Source organism: Aedes aegypti, chromosome 2 (assembly GCF_002204515.2).
Source record: "Aedes aegypti strain LVP_AGWG chromosome 2, AaegL5.0 Primary Assembly, whole genome shotgun sequence".
In the NCBI taxonomy this organism is placed as follows: Eukaryota; Metazoa; Arthropoda; class Insecta; order Diptera; family Culicidae; genus Aedes; species Aedes aegypti.
The window spans coordinates 120,199,278-120,220,214 of record NC_035108.1 but is presented as its reverse complement, the minus strand read 5'-3'; the positions used below and the strand labels follow the sequence as shown (position 1 = coordinate 120,220,214).

The window sequence follows — 20,937 nt, the reverse complement described above, 5'->3', positions numbered from 1 at the left end:
CAAGTCATTGAAAATAACGTGATTTTTCGAGCTTGCCGAAAAAAGCTTTTAGAAAATAGTTTGTAAAATACTATCAACAAAAGAATATTGCTTTCTTGAAGAAGTGATTATATATGTACTAGAAATACAGAAATTTGTTCCTTCGATTTTGTGATTTTTTGTACCGGTATATTCTATAACTCGATAATTCTATAAGTCGATGGTCCCTTGAATATCGAGTTGTGAAGAGTCGACTGTATTTTGTTTTGTGTTTTAAATCAATTCGGATGTGTAAATGAATGTAGCTCTATCATGTGAATGTGATCTACTGAACACAAAAGGTTTCACGCTGATTGACTATGTACAACGGTGTTTGTTCCACTAAGGCTATGACAAATTTTTCCTGGAAATTTCGAAATTCTGATATCGGCACCCAGTATTGTAAAGGTTACCGTTTCGATGTTTTGCGTAACCAAAGTATCTTTTTGAGGATTTCCTTAACTTGAATCTGCTGTACAAAATAATTTCCCACAAGAGCCTAAATACCTATTCAAAATTCATTCTCAATAAATCGGTTAAGTTTTGTAATTCAGGTGGATCTATGTAAATATGCGGGACCCATAATCGTGCCTGGAACTGATTTGGAGGTATGTTACAGACTATAGTCTTAAAAAAGCCGATTTTCATTTCAACTATAATTGAAACAATAAACTAGTTACTATCTTCGGGACATGGTTTGTCAATATTCAAGGCTGATGGCAGTTCTTTTTCAGAAGCTTAGTTTCTATTTTTAGCGGAAGGTCTTAAAAGTCTATTTTAACCAAAATGGTCTCTGAAACCACTTTTTTTATTCTGCTTGAAGTGAACCCTGCTTCAAGAGGTCCCAGGAAGACCTTCACAGACTATTGCACAGGTTTTTCAGGAATTTATGTTTGATTCCTCGAGGAAAAACTTCAGGAATTCTACTAGTGATTACTACAAAGATCTCTGCAGGTATCTCTCTCTATTCCGGGATCTCGTTCAGAAATGTATATATTGATGCCATCACCAGGTTTCCTAAAAAATCTTCCCACGTTGTTTCAAGGGATGGTTAGCGGATTTTTTTTTTTTTATCCAGGAAATCCAAAGAATTTTAACGCTTTTCTTGACTATTTTGATTTCTCCTATTGTAGTATTTTAGTAGATTTCCAAAGTTTCCTACATGAGTTCTTTTAAGAAAAAAAAAATTATTCTTCTTCATGCCAGTTTCTCCAGTTATCCTTTCAGGAGTTTTATTTAGATTCCTTCAAGGATTCATTCACATTTACCCTAGGAATTGCTCCTAAAATTCGAGAAAATATATCTGATTGTCGTAATTTCTCTTGAAAACTTGATGTGGGATTCTGCATGAAGCTCGTTCAGAAATTTCTCCAAAGATTCCTGTAACATTTCATGTGAAATTACTCCTGCAGTTCTTTCAAACAATTTCTCGTGTACTTGTTTAAGTGAATTCTCCATGGTTTCTTTAAAACTTCCACATCAGCTAATACGGGTGCAGGTCGTTAGTCCGAATGCCGTTAGTCCGAATGCCGTTAGTCCGAATGCCGTTAGGCCGAATGCCGTTAGGCCGAATGCCGTTAGTCCGAACCGTAAGGCCGAAAGAGCCGCTAAAAGGGTCGTTAAGCCGAAATATTATATGATCATTTACTACTATTTCAAATGGCTTAACACATTCATCAGTGTTTTTTTCTTCTTTTAATCGAAGGCTGTTCTTTCTAGTTATATTTCACAGCGGTTATTGTGGGCTTCTAGGTTCTTTAGAACTATCGGCCATTTTCGGCCTAACAGCCCTTTCGGCCTAACGACATTCGGCCTAACGACATTCGGCCTAACGGGATAGAACCCGGCGCCAGCCACATCCTTACGGTCATCGGGGAAGGGAAGGAATGTTAGTGTGACATCCATTGTTACTAAAGACCGAGTATACCTCTGCATCTTCATGGTTGCCACGGGAAGGATTTTTGTTAGTGGGAGGGTTTCAAAGCTACATGATCAGGATTCACCTTGGTAAGTGATGCGATTCATGTAACCTCTGTTTAAAAAGTTATCTAACAATGCGTCGACATCTTAAACATCAAAATATTAAATAGTTTGAATCTCGAAATTTTATAAAACATGAATAAACGCTTATGTCGACACTTAAAGTGACGGACTATTCATAGTTTGTTCAACAAATTCATAAAAAAATACATGTTATGATACAAATGTGTTATTACAAGCATGAAACGAGCTCACCAATTGGTAATCCATCCTCGACTGAACAGTTACAATCGCAGCGTCAACACGTATAAGCAGGAATATAAAATAACTCCGATGGCGCGCAAATGAAGTGCTAAATGAAAAAAAACACTCCGAGCGCGCGAAAATGAATCGGACTGCTTGGGTCTTCGCAAAGCACTCTTGAGACAACAATCTAGAGTCAAGTCAAAAATTCATGTTGTGATAGGTAACATTATCTTCAGCAATAATGTTCTGGTAGTGTGACGCCAATAAAAGCGTTACATTCCCACTCTGAGTCTGCTCATCAAATTTATGTGGTGAAAACAGTTCCTTTGCCTCTTTTGCCAACAATTTTTGGTGATTTTCAAACAATTTTGATCAGCCACATATGAAAGCATTGCCGAAAGTACCATGAAAATGTTTGAAATTCGTCTAGTTTAAAAAAAAAATTGATTTCAAAGTCAATTCAACAGTCAAGCTCAAATTCAACATAGCATAATATGCAGCATTCAGCATGTCGTGTTTTTTTTTGATGAAAATATTCACATCTGCAATTCCAATAACCATTAGAACAGTAAGAATCCACAAAACAGCATATTATTGGAAGGTGGTCTCTTTCTTACAGTCATTAAATTGACCATATAAGTCTAAAGAATAGCCTATGATTCAAAGAAGGGAAAATGTATGATGGAAGTATTAAGAGCTATAGTGACATTAATGTTTGAATAAGTTTTTCTTGAAAGACTAGTTTTATTATAAAAGAAGAAAATTTTTCTGTTTAAAACATTAGCTGCACTAACTTCAATAATTTTGTCGACAGTATAAGTATAAAGAACAGCCTTCAATTTTAAGAAGGGATAATCTCTGATGAAAAATTTTCCAATAATATGTGTACAACCAAACTCAAAAGATGAACAGCAGTTTCTGCGTCGTTCATATTCTAGGCATTACACACCAACCCAAGCTCTAGGCATAGTATTCTAGAAGCACTTCCACAGTTATTACCTAAATGTTTACTTTGCCAAAGTAGCCATTTTTTCTCATTTGTGCACGATACATGAGTACGTTTATACTTCGTGACCAAGGATCCTGGATCGACTTGAAACCGAACTAAAATACCTTCAGTATGGCTTTACTCTTTGGTCACAGAAGTTACAACAAAGCTAATAAAGGTAGTTGACTGCATTTTCATGCGAATCATTTAATCAAGTTTTGTCCTAGAAATTAAACTCAAAGGATTCACAAGACCCACGACTGCAAGGCAATCGTGTTTCAAAGGACACACTTTTGATCTTTAAAGCCCTCCACAATTACCAAAAAAAAGTCAGCTCACTTTTTACACAATTTCATTTTTTTTTTATTTTGGGAATTATGCCTATCGTCCATTATGCCAAACATCCATTATGCCAAACGTCCATTATGCCTATCGTATTTATGCCTATCGTACTTATGTGTAACGTCTTTATGCCTAACGTATTTATGCCTAACGTTGTGCACCCGGTTGGACTGGTGGGGAATGCGACTAACTCAAAGTAGGTACATGCTGGCTGGTGGGGCCGAGCGCGACAGGGCTCTCCTAGGTAGCAGTGTTACGATAGACGGGGATACGTTCGAAGTGGTAGACGAATTCGTCTACCTCGGATCTTCGCTAATGGCTAACAATAACGTTAGCCGTGAAATACGGATGCGCATCATCAGTGGAAGTCGGGCCTACTATGGCCTCCACAAGAAGCTGCAGACAAAAATGATTCACAACTGCACCAAATGTACCATGTACAAAACACTCATAAGGCTCGATGCTCGAGGAGGACATGCAAGCACTTGTAGTCTTCGAACGTCGGGTGCTTAGGACGATCTTTGGCGGTGTGCAGGAAAACGGTGTATGGCGGCGAATGATGAACCATGAGCTCGCCCAACTCTACGGCGAACCCAGTATCCAGATTCCAGAAGGTGGCCAAAACTGGAAGGATACGATGGGCAGAGCATGTTGCAAGAATGCCGGACAACAACCCTGCAAAGATGATGTTCACTTCGGATCCGGTTGGTACAAGAAAGCGTGGAGTACAGCAAGCTAGGTGGGCGGATCATTTATAACATTTATTGAGCTAGAATTTTAAAAATTATGTTGCTTCACTCGAACATTTGCCCCATTTTACTGTATGTCTTATCGGCAAAAAGGGTAGTCTCTAACTCCCGAATCTGTACAAAGCTCTCTCTCTTTCTGCAAAATGAAAGGCTAATTTAAAAAAAGAATATCGAACGATCCAGTTTCTATGTGCCAAAGGGGTTTCACATTCTTCAGAATTTATTTCCCAAGTCAGCTTTCTCGGAACATGTTTCAACAAACACCATCCAATTCTAAGAGAAGAACAAGAGCAGAGAGTTCAGCATTCTTTAACTTCCATTATACGAAGAAACCTTTATTGATTGGAAACGTGGGAGATGAAGTTCGAGGAAACAACATATACAGCTGAAGAAACGTATTCATTAATTGAGAAATAGAATTCTTGGAGGACGCAAAAAGTTGCCATCGAAAATAGATACAACATAATCATAGTACTACGGAGCTCTACAATCGTACTCCGACTGTATCATCAGCTCAACACGAGTTTATCTTCAAATCAAATCAACAAATCAAATAAAATCAATAAATCATAATCCAATTTGCTTCCCAGACCGCGCTTCTTCACGACTTCCGTTTCCGACATCCGCACATCACAAGTTTCTCTTCTGCGGCTTAGAAGAACCCCATCCCATCATCATGCTCGTTCACTCACTCACTCGAGATCTCGCAAGGGAAGCTCGACGGAACCATAAAAAAAATTCCGCAGCCTAAATAATCCATTATGCCCCACCATTATTCGGAGGTGAAATCTCGCGAACCAAATTCGGCGGGCCCATTAATTTATGCCTCGGAAATATCTTTCCACTCCATAAAAAATCAATATAAATTTTCCAGGGACACCCCTTTCGAGCCGCAAACAGCCACCAACTGGAAACGATAATTCCTCCGCGGCAGCAGTATGTGCTGCTTCGACTCAATTTTTCTGACGTGTCAAAAATTAATGGAAATGGCGAAACATTCCCAAACAATCAGCTGTAGCAGGAAAAAACCGCCGAAATGGACCAAGAATGCCAATTTTTCCCGATTTTTCAATGTCAAGAACCCTATCCAGTGGGGAAAGCTCTTTCGCCAAGCGAACTTGGCTCTTGATGGGGTTTTCTTTTCGGTATGGTAGAAAGAAGAAGTGCTCTTCTGATTGCTATTGGCGGCTAAATAAGTAGGACAGGAAAGTTGGAGCACAAGATGTACGAAGTGGTTGTGGTGGCGACAAAGGTACGCCGTAACTATGGGGACCACGGAGCCGAAGATGAAAAATCCACTGGTAAGGAATATGGACAAGGCAGACATAGGCGGTTTCAGCATCATCAAAATTTCAAAGAAGCAAATTTTAACTCTGTAAATTTATTTCTTTACATATCAGAAAATGTTTCGAAACAAATTACTGCAGATTCTATTTCAATGTGAGTGTTGCTGAAAATGAGACCTGAAATAGGGTCAATGTACCAACAGACGATCAGCTAAGTACAAATATTTGTATAAAATTGAAAATTGTTTTCACTTTATCTGAAAGCTTTTTATCTTAGTTTTGTATGAAAAATATAAAAAACTACGAATAATCATCTTTTGTTTAATCTAATATCACTTGAGTCACATAAGAAACACATGTGCCTATAGTAGCACTATTTCTCATTTAAAAAAAGACACTAAACGTTAATACTTCCAGTGGGCTCTATTTGCCCTTTGAAGGAAGCACCACACTAGACAACGGACTAGTATGCAACGCCCAGTGGCACAGTCGGAAAACATTCCTGTCGAAAAGTTTTTCGGCCTGAGGCGGGAATCAAACTCACACTCCTTAGCACGATGTGGCTAAATGCCGTAGTGACACTAACCGCACGGCTACGAAGCCCACAAAATCATTTATGTTCTTATAGCACACACTCGACTCTTTACATTTCGATGTTCACATCTCGATATTTCCTCCCTATGTCGATGATTTCTTCGGTCCCTTCATTCTACACACAATTATTCTTTTTTTTCTATTTTTATTAATGAGATTTTTAGCCCTGGGCTAGTTTCATCTCGGGACCAACGACTTTACTTCCTTTCCGAATGTAGTCGTCACTATAACTTTTAAGTAATAAGTGACTAATGTCAGGGATGGGTTTCGATCCCAGGTCCTCGACGTGATAGGTGTGTGTTCTAACCACTACACCAGGTGTGTCCCACACAATTATTATATCCTTATCTTGATATCTCCATATCTCGATGTATTCATGTTGATTTTCAGTTCCCAGTTTCTGATTTCTGAGTTTCAGATTTTCAATTTCTCTCGCTCCGATATCGAGATGTGGAGAGTCGACTGTAGCAATACACGCTAAGATCAGATTACTCATTCATTATTAATCTGTTTATGAGTAAAATTTATTAATAAAAAATATTACTTGTTTTAATTATGAATCGTGGTTTACGGCCAACCAGCCGAGTGGAAGTTTAACAACTACCGAAAAGCTAAACATTACATATAATTTGCAATTGGATTAGATGGACAAATTGATGTGAAGATTTGCGAAAAAGTTACACGTCTTCTCAGTGAGAATCGAACTCACGACTCCCCGATCTCTAGTTGGGGCGCGTTAACCACTACGCCATGAGAGGACTCATGAACGCAGAAGTTAACCTGAATTCGATTTCAGCTCAATAATCACGTGGTCCTCCTTCGCAAAGTGCACCTCTTTCGGAAGAATTAGATGCCCATCCAAACACAACGCTTTCTATATATATCCAATGCCTAGCCCGAGAGCGCATTGTTTTTTAGGTATAGGAATAGCACACTACACTAGCCAGCAACTGCGCTGGCTGAGGTTTCTATTGTGTGGGCTTCCAATGGGTCGCGACGTTCTCAAACGACCGGTTACGGAACATGAGTCCGTTGCTCGATAAATACTTGTTTTAATTATGAATCGTGGTTTACGGCCAACCAGCCGAGTGGAAGTTTAACAACTACCGAAAAGCTAAACATTACATATAATTTGCAATTGGATTAGATGGACAAATTGATGTGAAGATTTGCGAAAAAGTTACACGTCTTCTCAGTGAGAATCGAACTCACGACTCCCCGATCTCTAGTTGGGGCGCGTTAACCACTACGCCATGAGAGGACTCATGAACGCAGAAGCCCACACAATAGAAACCTCAGCCAGCGCAGTTGCTGGCTAGTGTAGTGTGCTATTCCTATACCTAAAAAACAATGCGCTCTCGGGCTAGGCATTGGATATATATAGAAAGCGTTGTGTTTGGATGGGCATCTAATTCTTCCGAAAGAGGTGCACTTTGCGAAAGAGGACCACGTGATTATTGAGCTGAAATCGAATTCAGGTTAACTTCTGCGTTCATGAGTCCTCTCATGGCGTAGTGGTTAACGCGCCCCAACTAGAGATCGGGGAGTCGTGAGTTCGATTCTCACTGAGAAGACGTGTAACTTTTTCGCAAATCTTCACATCAATTTGTCCATCTAATCCAATTGCAAATTATATGTAATGTTTAGCTTTTCGGTAGTTGTTAAAAAATATTAGTTTAGTCCATTTACTCAAATATGGGTTGTCATTTACCAATATTTGCAAAGCATAGCATAGACTGACTGTACATGTCAATGGTTGCTACTTCGTGATTGATCGGAACTGGTAAGAATTGCACTGCACTACGATCCTAATGAATAAGGGATGGGAGTTTCTACTTACTCTCGGAGTCCAATATTAGCAGATCTAATATTATTGATCAATAACGGCGGGGCCCAGATAGCCGTAGCGGTAAACGCGCAGCTATTCAGCATGACCATGCTGAGGGTCGTGGGTTCGAATCCCGCTGGTCGAGGATCTTTTCTCGATTCCCAGGGCATAGAGTATCTTCCTACCTGCCATACGGATATACACATGCAAAAAATGGTCAATCGGCAAAGAATGCTCTCAGTTAATAACTGTGGAAGTGCTCATAAGAAAAGAACACTAATCTGAGAAGCAGGCTTTGTTCCAGTTGGGACGTAATGCCAGAAAGAAGAAGAACGGCGCCGGCCAAGTCCTTACAGTGAGTTGAGATGGGGAAGGAATATTAGAGTATAATGATTGTTGCTCCTAGAGACCGAGAAGACCTCTGCATCTCCACAATCACCAAGGGATGGGTGTTTATTAGTGAGGGAGGAAAAAATCTGGGAATCACCTTTGGTCGGTGATGCAATCCATGGACAAGGGGGAAATATACGACTTATATTTAAAGCTAGGTTTGTATTTTTGTCTTGAGAAGTTTTTGGTAGAAGATTTAAAAATACGTCAACATCTATAATGTCGAACAATTCAAAAGAAGTTGTTATAAATAGCGAAAACTGAAAATTTCATGTATATATTTTAAATTATATGAAACAGGAATAATGCCGACACTTGTAGTGACGAACCATACATAGTTTGTTTGGAAATTACATATGAGTATTACTGTGCATTTTTGTCTCGAGATGTTAGAAGTTTTGAAAAATACGTCAACATTCACAATGTCGAACAATTCAAACGATATTTCTAATAATGTCAAAAAGAGAAAAACATATGTATATTGAAATTGTATAAAACAAGCATAATGCCGACACTTATAGTGACGAACCATACAAAGTTTGTTTTAATGTTACGTAAAAGTTACGCTTTCAAGAAAAAATGTGTTATCATAAGCATGAAACGAACTCACCAGTTGGTAATCCATCCTCGACTGAACACAAATATCTCTTCGCACTCACACAGTGCGAACAGCAAAACTTCTTGGCGTCCCGAAAATAAACCTTCTTGCTTGGGCTTTCCCAAACACCTACCCAGCAAGACGCGGCGCGAAAACAGGAAGAAAAGAAGATCTTCGGCGACGAAAACACGCCTGGGTTGTCATTTACCCATATTTGGATAAAAAAGTAAGAATCATGGTGCAAAGATCACAAGATAGAATTGCTGGGTTTTGAGAAGGTAAGCAGGTTCAGTAATTTATTCATTTTTTTAACGCAATCATATGGAGATACTCGACAGAATCCACAATTGTAACTATTTTCTCTTTCCAGTTTCAACATTGATGAGCTAGTATCTTAGCCGAGGATTTTTCTCACGACTCATCGTCAAAGCTATATTTCTGGACGGTCTTTGCGAATATTGATGTAAATTCAATCATGATTCAGCAACAGCAACATTGAACATTGGTCCACGGATCGAAATTAAGTGGAATTAATTAATAACTTGTCAAATACAGGAGATAGGGTTTTGGTGCCTTTTCAAGATTTGTTTGTCTATTCAAGGCGCGTTATACGCAAAAGTGTCCTAAACGCCAAGTTTCATAGCTTTCGATATTCGCTCTCAAACTTTCTTATTACAAAAGATAGCGCAACAAAATGTTGTACAATATTGAAGATTATAGAAAATATGGAAACTTTGTAGAACATCATTTTTTTTCTATATCTGATATTATTAGAGATATCTGTCACTTTAGAACTTTATAATGAAAGATCGGGTTTTCCTCAATACTAACGAAAAAATATCAATTTTCAGGCCTACTATGTTCTGAAGAGTTTCAGATATGAGCAAAATACACATTTTCTCTGAAAAAGTCATACCTCTAAAATTTTCATATGAAAATATATAAGCGTTATTGTAGGTTTTTCATCCACTCTTCCAAGCGTAACATTTCAAAATGGCGCAAGGAAAATCGAAGACTTTTCCCACTAGTAGAATAATCATATCTTAAAGTATATTTTAAGAAACTTTATTGATAGTGATTTTCGATATTCTTTCATAAATATGTTTTGAATTATCCTTTATTTTATTTAGAAAACAGATTTTTTTCAACTTCTTGAGATTCTAATTCAAATACAGTCGAACATTTTGTAATACATTCATAAATAATTAATCATTCTTAGCATGAACAAGAAGTGTGTAGATGTTTAGCATGCCAAATTTTCATTCTTCAACAAAAGTTGTTCAGCAGATCAAGGACATCCGGAAAGCAAATAGTTTGGTTTGAAATTTTTTCGCTAGATTGCGCTAGAGAGCATGTGAAATTGAGCACTCTAATCTAGTTCTATCTTGTGATCCACATGAGATAGAAATAACGAGTCTTCAGCAAAGTTGTTCAGAAAGTCAAAGGCATTCGACACTTTAATTTATAATTTTATAATTTAATTTATATTTTTTTTAGTTGGTAAGTGCATAAGCACCCTACTCGACCTGATGCAAAGTGCTCTTCAGGTAGTCGAGAGTTGGTGTCGCCAATATGGCCTTTCGGTTAACCCGAATAAAACATCTATTGTTCTTTTAACGGAAAGACGAAACCGCGATGGAATTCGACCTTTACGTCTGTTTAGCACTGAGATTAATTTGACTGATCAAGTAAAGTATGTCGGAGTCATTCTAGATTCCAAACTTTTATGGACAGCTCACATTGATTTCAGAGTCAAAAAAGCTTGCATGGCCTTCGGTCAATGCCGGCGAACCTTTGGTAAACCCAAATACAGTTAACTCTCCCTTACTCGATATTCCGTATCTCGATATCGAGTTAGAGAACCATAGTAAAAATTGTTTTCATGGCTAACTCGATGGTCCCTTGGAATGCAGTTGCACTGCTTTTGTGTTCTGTAACTCGATATCTCCCTAACTCGATGGTCCCTTCAATATCGAGTAAGGGAGAGATGACTGTATATCAAATGGATTTACACAACAGTTGTTCGACCAATATTGGCATATGGATGTCTTGTGTGGTGGCAAAAGGGCGAAGTGAGAACAATCCAATCAAAATTGGGCCATCTCCAAAGGATGTGCTTGATGGCGATGTCTGGTGCGTTCTCTACAACTCCCACAGCAGCGCTCGAGGTCCTTTTCGACGTTGCGCCACTACACATATATCTTAAACAAGAAGCACTTTCTTGCTCTTGCCGTTTATGGGTACTGGATCTACTGGAGAAAAATTCAGTGAATCGTAGATCTACACACACTTCGTTGTTTCCACTTTTGGTGAATTGGTACAAAATTGTCCTTGTGATCTCACAATAGCTTGTCACTTTCCTTACAGGACATTTACCACACAATTCCCTTCACGGGAAGAGTGGACGTCTGGCTATTTGGAAAGAAGGATATCGAACAATATAGTATGTTACACTGATGGCTCTTCTTGAAGGTAGAGCTTGTGCAGGAGTATATTCTCGTGAGCTAAGGCTGAATCAGTTTTACTCACTTGGTAGAAACTGCACCGTTTTTCAGGCGGAAATATTTGCTGTTATGTGTGGAGTGCAATCAGCACTTCAACAGCGCGTAATGGGTAAAGTCATATACTTCTGTTCAGATAATCAGGCTGCTATAAAAGCTCTCGCTTCGGCCAACTCAAGGTCGAAGCTTGTTATCGCATGTCGAACTCAAATTGAGGAACTGAATTCAGTCAACTCTGTAAACTTTGTATGGGTACCTGGCCATTCTTCCATCGTTGGAAATGAATTGGCGTATGAGCTAGCTCGCGATGGAGCATCGCATGACTTCATTGGCCCTGAGCCGGCTATTCCAATTTCGAAGTGCTGGGTGAAGCTTCAGATAAATTCTTGGGCGGCAACTCAGCACAAGCAATATTGGAATAGTTTGGAGTCATGTCGTCAAACAAAATTGTACATTACTGAGCCATCTCCAAGGGTGGCGAAGTATTTAACAAATCTGTCAAAGCAGAATTGCAGTCTCTTGGTCAGAGCGTTGATAGGCCACTGCCGACTCAACTATCACATGGCTAATATTCAGCGTGCTGACTCATTTGTGTGTGATAGTTGTGACTCCGATTACACTGCGGAACACGTTTTTGTCTCCAGCTTCAAAATACCTCTATTTACTTAATTAAGGGTTGCTGAAGCCATTGCCGTTTACAGAAATATCATAGCACGTCTAGTTTTTGAAATGTTGGTTGTTGAAAATGCAAAAATTGACTATTTCAGCTAACTTGCATGCAAGTTTTCCAGCTTGTAAGGCAATTTATTTGCTTAATTTGCCACAGAATTCAAACCTTATGCGTATAACAATACTTATCATCAAAGTTTAAAATATTTTTGATGCGGAAAAGTTATCTTTTGATGGTTTAGAAAAGTATTGTATTTTGCCATATAAGAGAAACGAAGAATTTTGTATGGAGACTGCAAGCATGTTGAAAAAGATCGATTTAATCTAAATTTAATCGTAAAATTTCAACCAAAATATGTCTTAAACGAAAGTTTAAGTCCTTTTTTGCATGCTTGGTGGATAATATCACAAAAAAGTTTGATAAAATATACTACAAATTTTAGGTTAACATCAATACAACCAATGTTTTATACAACTTTGGCGACCTGTAGCTAAAAATTGTGACGTGCTGGGAAATTGCTGAGAACGGCATCAGATTCAGCAACTCCAAATCTACTAGAGACACATAATTTGATCCTTGAGACACGCAAAAAAGTCATTTTTCTTGCGCTGTGTTATGGAACTTCGTATCACCTGATATGTAACTGTCCAGTTTTTGCGCAAATGCGATTCCAATTACTTGGTAAACACTTATCAAGTGAAACTGAATTCAGAAGCCTGAATCTTCAGGACATTCTGCTATTCTTAACCCGCTGTGGTAATGAGCTATAGGTTCTCTTTACGCTCATGCGTTTTGCAGTGCCCTTTTTAGGGCGCTGTTCGAACCCATTGTGGTATGGAGCTACATGCTCTCATTTCGCTTATGCGATCTTCCCTCTTCAAGGGACCCCATTCCTATTTCCTCCCACCCTTCCCTTCCCTTTCCTCTCCCATCGGGTAGATGATGAAATAGGCTCAAATATGGCGATGGCACAAATCTCCCAACTGGTAGGGAACGTGCCTTTGGAGCCGGCCTTCTGATACCTTCTGATACCGTTAGGTTTACCGGCATTCAGCCAAATGAACTGTTCGGCCAAAAGTCATTCGGCCAAATGGTGTTCGGCGAAACGGCATTCGGCCAAATGGGCGGACACCTAAAATATAACTAGCAGATCAGTTATTGGGCCACACTTATTAATACTACACTTCAGCGTTGAAAAAAATTGATTATTTTTTGTTCGTAATTCGTCCAAACCGCATTCAGCCAAATAGCCGGACACCCTTTCAGAGGTTCTTGTTCATCAATGATGAGTTTAAAATTTACACAGGTTTTTTTTCAGAATTTCTTTAGGAATTTCTTCAAAAATACCTCACGCATTTATTTTTCAGAAAAAAAAATTCTCTGCATTTCCTTGGAGACATTCTTGAAAAAAACTTTCAAGACTTATTCAAGGAAATCTCATAGAATAAGTGGAGGAATTTCTGTATAAATCTTAGAGAGAATCCCTGGAAAAATTGCTAAAGGTACCTTCAGATAATTTTCTATTAGAAATCTTTTGAATAGAAATGATTTGCTATGAAATTCATGGAGGTATTTTTAGAGAAGATATTGATTGAATTTTAGAAGATGTTCTGTCCAGGAATCTTGTCCCAGGGAAATCTATGGATGAATAACTTGGAGGAACTAGAACTTTCTTGAAAATTTTCTCAAAGAATTATTGGAGGAATTCTTATGATTTCTGAAATAATATTTGGAAAAACTCCATTTCTGTGGTATTCCTTGGAAAAATCCTGGCGGAATTCTTGAGGTATCATTAGCGAAATTCTTGGAAAAATTCCCTAGGAATATTCGTACAAAAATTGGGATATAACAGCTAAATGTACAACTTTAAAATTCCTAGAGATCTCACAGAAAAACAGTATTGAACAAAACATTTGCAACTTTTTCGATTATCCATACAAAATGATCAACTTTGATAAGCTAGGTCTTAGTTATTTATGGAACGATTCGAATGAAATTTTCACAGAATATCAGGAAAAACTTGAATTTTAACACATATTTTCAAGTGATTTTTTCAATAACGAGTTAAAAAGTAATCAAGATTTCACTAAAGTGAAGTTTTCGAGGAATTCAGAAATGATTTACCTCATTTTTATATGATTCAAGTCTGGTTTACTTCGTTTTCAAGTAATTAAGTTATGTTTCAATTTTCTGGTCAAGTGACTCAGGTCTGGTGCTTTCAATTTTCAAATGATTTAATTTTGAAGTTGCTATCGACTGTGCTGGCTTTTGTTCTACCAGTCTTTGAGCAGCTAAAACGAGTATTGCTTCAACTTTCCGACGTTTCGGAGAACATGTTGCCTTCTTGAAGGATTTACAGGCTGCGTTTTCTTGTCACTAATACGACAAAAAACGCAGCCTCTAAATCCTTGAAGAAGCAGAAATATATACTGAAACGTCGGAAAGTTGAAGCAAAATTCGTTTTAACTGCTCAAAGACTGGTAGAGCCGATAAAACCCAGAAAAAAATGATTTCAGTTGTAATCCCTTCATAATCGAGACTGATTCGTGTTCAAGTGTTTCAGGTCTGTTATACTTCATGTTCAATTAATTCAGGTTATATCTTCATGTATAAGTGGTTCAAATCTGATTCACTTGACTAACTTCATATTCAAGTGATTCGGGACTGAATCACATCATAGTTAAGTGATTCATGTTAAATTCGGTCATTCGTGGTGCATTCATTGCGTTCATTCATCAGGTCTGATTCATTTTATATTCAAGTAATACAGGTTTGAATTACTTTATATTTTCTTGATTCAGGTCTGCATTACTTCATATTTGAGTAATTCAATATAAAAGTATATTTAATTAATTCCGTATAAAAAAATTAACAAAAATTAACTGTGCAATTGACTTTTTGTGTGACAAATCTAGATAAATAAATTCAGAGTAAGGGGGTTTTGAAATGAAAGTAGAATATGTTTACAGAACAATTTAACAATTTATAGTTGCATTGATTCTACATAAGTTTTGACCACTAATACAATTTATATCAATTTAAACACACATAGATGACCCAATTTTGTTAGCCCCTGTTTGAAAACGTTTTTCAGCTCTTAATCAAAGTGTATCAAATTAGTGTCTGACCTTTGTTATGCATATTGAAAGTAACTTTAACAGGACTAAAAATAAAAAAAATGGAGAAAAATCGAATGGATAGGAAATATTAGAGATATTGATAATAACAAGTAATTTTGTGTATAACAACCAATACAATACCGTTTGGTCGCAAATTCCGAACAGATTCATATTTCGAACGCTCGGTATGATATGACGATTTTTTTTATGTTTCGCTGAAATATGTCATCAAATGACTAGGAAATAGCAATCAATTGCAATCCAATTTGATTCCCTACTTCGGTGTCAGTATAACTAGCTCAGACAAATGTATTTGCGAAATTATCATTTGAATACGATTTATTCGTGCTGTTCGGAATTCTAATCAAGGTGCTCAGAATATGAGACAGAATAAACACAGTGTTCGGAATTCGAATCAAAATATTGTTCCATACTCTTGCGTGATAACAATACTGAATAAGTTTAAATAAACATTTTTATCGGCATACCCAACAGCTAACAATTGGGTTTTGCGAAGAAATAACAATTTTCACAAATATCAGCTAAATTATGCCTGTCAGTTGCATTTGAAGTCACTGTTGGCCTTAAGTGTTCGGAATATGAGTCAAAACGGTCCACATTGTATGTATGTATGAGCGCTCAAGTGTATTTTAGGTGTCTCCCTCTCAAATTTGTACATTTAGTTGTGTATAATTGCGTTTTTCAAAAGTGCAGCTGCTTAGATTGCCGAGAATACGTAAGTTCCCCTATATTGCAGTTTGATCAAATTATTATCAAGCAGCTATTAAAAATGTTGTGAATTAGGGCATATCTAAATCACACATTCATGAAAAAAAAATGCATGTTACGACACAGTGCATTCTTCGATATTGAAACTTGATCAAATATGTCATACTAAATTTTCAAAAAATCGATGCTCAATTTATTATTGAAGGTTGGTATAGATATTTTTCAAACCGAATCACATACATACCATACTACGATAAATCATAGTCACGCAATTTTTTGTCAAAAAGTGAGCTGTCATTATATTTTACTGAGCAAAGTTTAATTATTACGATTTTGATGTGCGAAAAATCAGGAAAAAAAATACTGTTGCGATTAGAAAACGTTAAGCTACTATGAGGAAACGAAATTTGACAAATTTTGGAAAAAATTCAAGAACCCAATTGATCTTGGAAAGAGATTCGAATTTTCAAAACAATCGTTGCTTCTAATTTCATTCAAATGAATTATATCTACTAGCACATTTTTTGTTATCGTATTACATTTTTTGATCAATGACGTTTTTGAAATCCGTTCGAAAATTATGCCTCCTAAATATATATAAATATGAGGAAAAAAGGCCAACCATTGTTTTACTCTGAAATGCGGTAAGGGTAACACTTGTTTCGCAAATTCAGGAAACACCAGATATGTCTCCATTTTTAAATCCCCGTCATAACTTGCATGGTCAATTTGAACACGTTTTTCTTCGGCAAAACTCACATACTATCTAGTTTAAAATATATTTGCAAAAATTACTCAGATATTCGTATCCTTTTGGAAAGACGTAGTCGAAGTTTTAAAATTTTCCTAATTTGGAGAAAAGAACAGAAAGTATAAAAATATCACATTATATCCAATATCGGAAAATATTTTAAATCGTGATATTTTACTGAGCATGTATTCCGAAGGCTTTAGTTTTACACATTAGGTAATATGAACTTTCTGCTAAATTTATTACTAGAACGTGCACAGTAATAGACATGAAAACTGAAGGCATTGAACAACTTTCTGCTGGACTTCACAACAAAGGTAGAATGGCTTTAGCATCCGTCCCCTGTAGAACAGCCCCTTGAAACCACACGGTGATAACAAAATTCTTGTTTCCCATTTCCTTCCCCGAGCGATATAGGTATTCATCGATGGCGAGAGGATACCGAGTATGGTGGAAAGCGGAGGCCAGGCTTCCTCTCAAGTATCTGCTCGGTGGCTTCAACTTCTGCTGTGTACCATCCAGATCCACACCACATACCTACATAGATTGACATTCTTAGAGAAAGCACTGAACCAAGAAGAGGGGTCGTCGTTGATTGAATATAGAGCGAAAGAGCGAAGAACATACGATACCATGGCAACCATCATTCACCTCCTACACCACTGAATAAGCCTGCACAGGCGAAGCTAGCTTTCCCAATCATAATTGGCACTCTATAGGTAACAGAAACCTTTATGTAGGCTGCCACAAGATTCCCCATATCATGATGACACAGTTTAAGGGCATGTTCATAACTGCTTCAGCCACGCCGACGACGGTTTTCACTTTTTCATTGAACAAGATAATCCGGCTGCTCGACATTCTTCCAATTTTCTGCTGCACGCGTTTTGACGACAGGTTATCCAACATCGGACGAAGGCTAATCAGGGCCGATTAGCATATCATTTTTTATGATTATCACTTTCCTTCTCGATGCACGCGGTCGCTCAACACTCGCGCCTTTACCACTTTCTTCCATTCGATCACCACTTCAACTCCAGCAGACACCCCGAGCAAAAGATGTTCTCCAATCAGGAAACTTCACTTCACTCGCTGAGTGCCCTCGATATGCCTTCGATAATTACCTTCGATAAGGGAAACTCTCACTCCACTGTTGAACGATACGGTTTTCACCTGACAATCTTGGCTCACTTGCACTTGATGGATGATTTGGAGGATTCGTCCAAGAATCTACGAGGTCTTATGAAACGCACCGGAATTTCACAGTTCTGCACGCACTCACGTACCTGTGTACACGATAAACTCTCATTCGTAATAGTCTAGCTATCAGTAGAATACACACAAAACAAACCCAGCAGCTTGCCGATTCGGTTGATCCGCCGCGATTCCGGAGATCCGGAGATGTGAACAGAGCACGCGAGAGCACGACCAGAAAAAGGTCTCTCGCCACTCACGGCAGCAACCAGCAGCCAGCAGCACCAATCTGTCCGTGGGACTTCTTTTTCAATACTTCTTGGGCTGCTTGCTTGTCGTCGGTTGTGTGACGTATCCGTAGTCAACCGAGTCCGTAGACGTGTGTATATGTAGCGCGAGATATCGGAGCTAGTGCGACGAGAAAAAATAACTCTTCACTTTTGCATATTTGTGCTTATTTTATGTCTAAATATTTGTATACATATAACTCCATTCACACGGGATGTCAAAAACTGGTCACTGATTCGGCGGGACTGATCTATTGGGCCTAGATGTTGGATGTTGGTTTCACTGATAAACGTCCGGATCCCTTTGAGAGATAGATAGCAGTACTTCGGTCAAATACAGCACTGATGTTGTGGGTTTTCTTCTTTCACCTCACGGATTGCAACTTTCCAAGGGGAGCAGCACCTTGACTATTCGAACTGCTGCACACACATATGTAGCTCTCGGAGAGCCTATGCCATGTGAATGTCGAGCAAAAATGTCACTTCCAGACACCTAGTGTGTGCCCAGGTGTGCACTGTATGATTGATTTTCTCCAGTCTGGAGCTAGACCGAACCCCTGCGTGAGGCTGGACGTTTCCTCGCCGAGCACTAAACACTTCAGTACCCTAGAATTCTCCCACCACCCACTCGGAGAGCTCCCCAGTGTTAGATCTAAAGCTCAATATCCATCTATAATCAGCCCATACACAGATTCCTAGGACAACCAGTCGAGATGTCCTTAACCCTTCGCTTCACTGGATTCCAGTAGATTTTTCCCCGTCTGGTAATCGAATACCCTTCGACACTCTCAATGCATCACCTTTATCTCCAATAGGAAAATCATCCAGGAAAATGCAGTTTCTACTCCTTAAACTGATCTCCAAAACTTCAACTTTTCAAAGCTGAACCGTAACGACGAAACGCGTATCGCGAACTACTGCGAGCAGCCAATACTTGTCCATCAGCTAGCTAGGTCGAGCTATTACTAAAAGTTTCGGCTGCACAGACTTTGGAACATCTTTTGCTCGGTTCGCTCGCCTCGCCTCGCTTATTCGCACCAACACATCCATCGACGAGCTCCACCATCCATAGAGGCAACACCAATACCCACCCACCCAAGCGAGGTCCTGTGTTTTGACGGGGGCCCACAATCGTAATGCCTGTAGTGGTGCCTGTTGCCACAAAACTCCCTAGAAAACACCACCACTGGCACTGGCGCTGGTTCTCGCACCAAACACCCAGCAGACAGCAGCACGCCGATCGATAATAAATTATGAAAAACTGTTTCACTCACTCTCCGGCTCCGTAATGCTCCGGTGCAGCTGAGGCCGTCTATCTACAATAACAAACCCCGCTGGTGTTGGTGTGCTCGCTCGATGCTCTCCCGGGAGCACGACCCTTTCATAGCGAAGCAGCCATGTGCGCCTCTTCCACTATGCGCTCAGTGCATCTGTTTATCTCGAGACGCTCTCCCTCTCTTCGAATCGTGATAATGCACCTCAGTGCGCTCTCCCACTCATCCGAAGTGTCCATTCAATACTGCGAGCAGTGCCTAACAAATTCTGTTCCCAAAGCATAAAACCACCCCTTTGGACGGTGCACTGCACACAGACGCAACGGCAGCATAAAGCGATGAATGGGCGGCGGTGGGTGGTGAAGGCATTCTTTCAAGGATCTCGATTCTGCTAGACTACCCAATACATACAGTGGATCGGAAGATAGTTTTTTGGTAATTAATACTATTTTCAACAACACAAAGATTATCTTTTTCCCCTATTTATCTTAGTCAAATTCATATCAGATGCTTTGCAATTCTGAGGATTTAAGATGATGAGAGATAAGCGTTCTCCATAAATTTAAACTGGCACAATGGAGCCGCATGGTAAGTTGAAATTTCGCGAAGAACCACAACACAAGCTTGAATGCAGTCCTACAGGGGAGGGTGCGCCAGGTCCCTTGTTTAAATGAAAATATGTATTTTATTCTGGAGATGGATGACTCACTCACGAATCATTCAAAAGAGTCGACTCTCGAAAATGAGTGAACGAATCACCGTTCTTTTCAAAAGAGTCACGATTCACTTAAATCGACAATTTTGGAAAAGACTTTAAAATTTACTAGGAATAATGTTTTCGAGTTTAACTTATCGTAGCCAAACAATTCGAACATGTATGAATATTTAAAGTAGTTGTACGAAAAATATTCTCATTTGAAAATTGTTATATTTTTCATTTGTTGTGGGAATTCATTTTTTGATTTTGAACGGTTCCACAGAAAATGACGACTTTTTCCCAAATTTCATTTTTATATTTTTTGATTTGGATGAAATTTTGCACATGCTTTCTTGCCCAAAAATGCCTTTTTGCATCTTCGGTTCGCCATAAGGGCCTTAGAAAAAAAATCCTTAATAATATTCAAAAAATTAGAAACGATTTGTCTACCGCAAAGTTTTAGGTTATTGTTGGAACTGTCTGGAAAAAAATATACACTGTAAAAATAATATGTTGTATTTTTTATTATTTCGAAAATAAAGCTTAAAAATCAATTTTCTCAAAAATCGTATTTTTGATTTTTTTTTTTATATGTTAAAGAAGACAACAAGTCTTTTGCACTGTGGGTCAAGATGGAGAAATCATGGACAAAAAAGTTGATTTTTTAAATAAAGGTGAATTTTTGAAAATGGTCAA

The 20,937-nt window shown here is 38.4% G+C and overlaps 1 long non-coding RNA gene across 1 annotated transcript in view; it reads right to left on the bottom strand.

Annotated features, from left to right (window-relative positions):
- LOC110675975 overlaps window positions 1–19,330 on the bottom strand; it is a 458,493-nt gene extending 439,163 nt beyond the window's left edge. The window contains exon 1 of the long non-coding RNA XR_002499962.1: window positions 17,914–19,330. This is a non-coding gene — a long non-coding RNA (uncharacterized LOC110675975). The remainder of the gene's footprint in view (window positions 1–17,913) is intronic.
- Window positions 19,331–20,937: the final 1,607 nt, after the last annotated feature.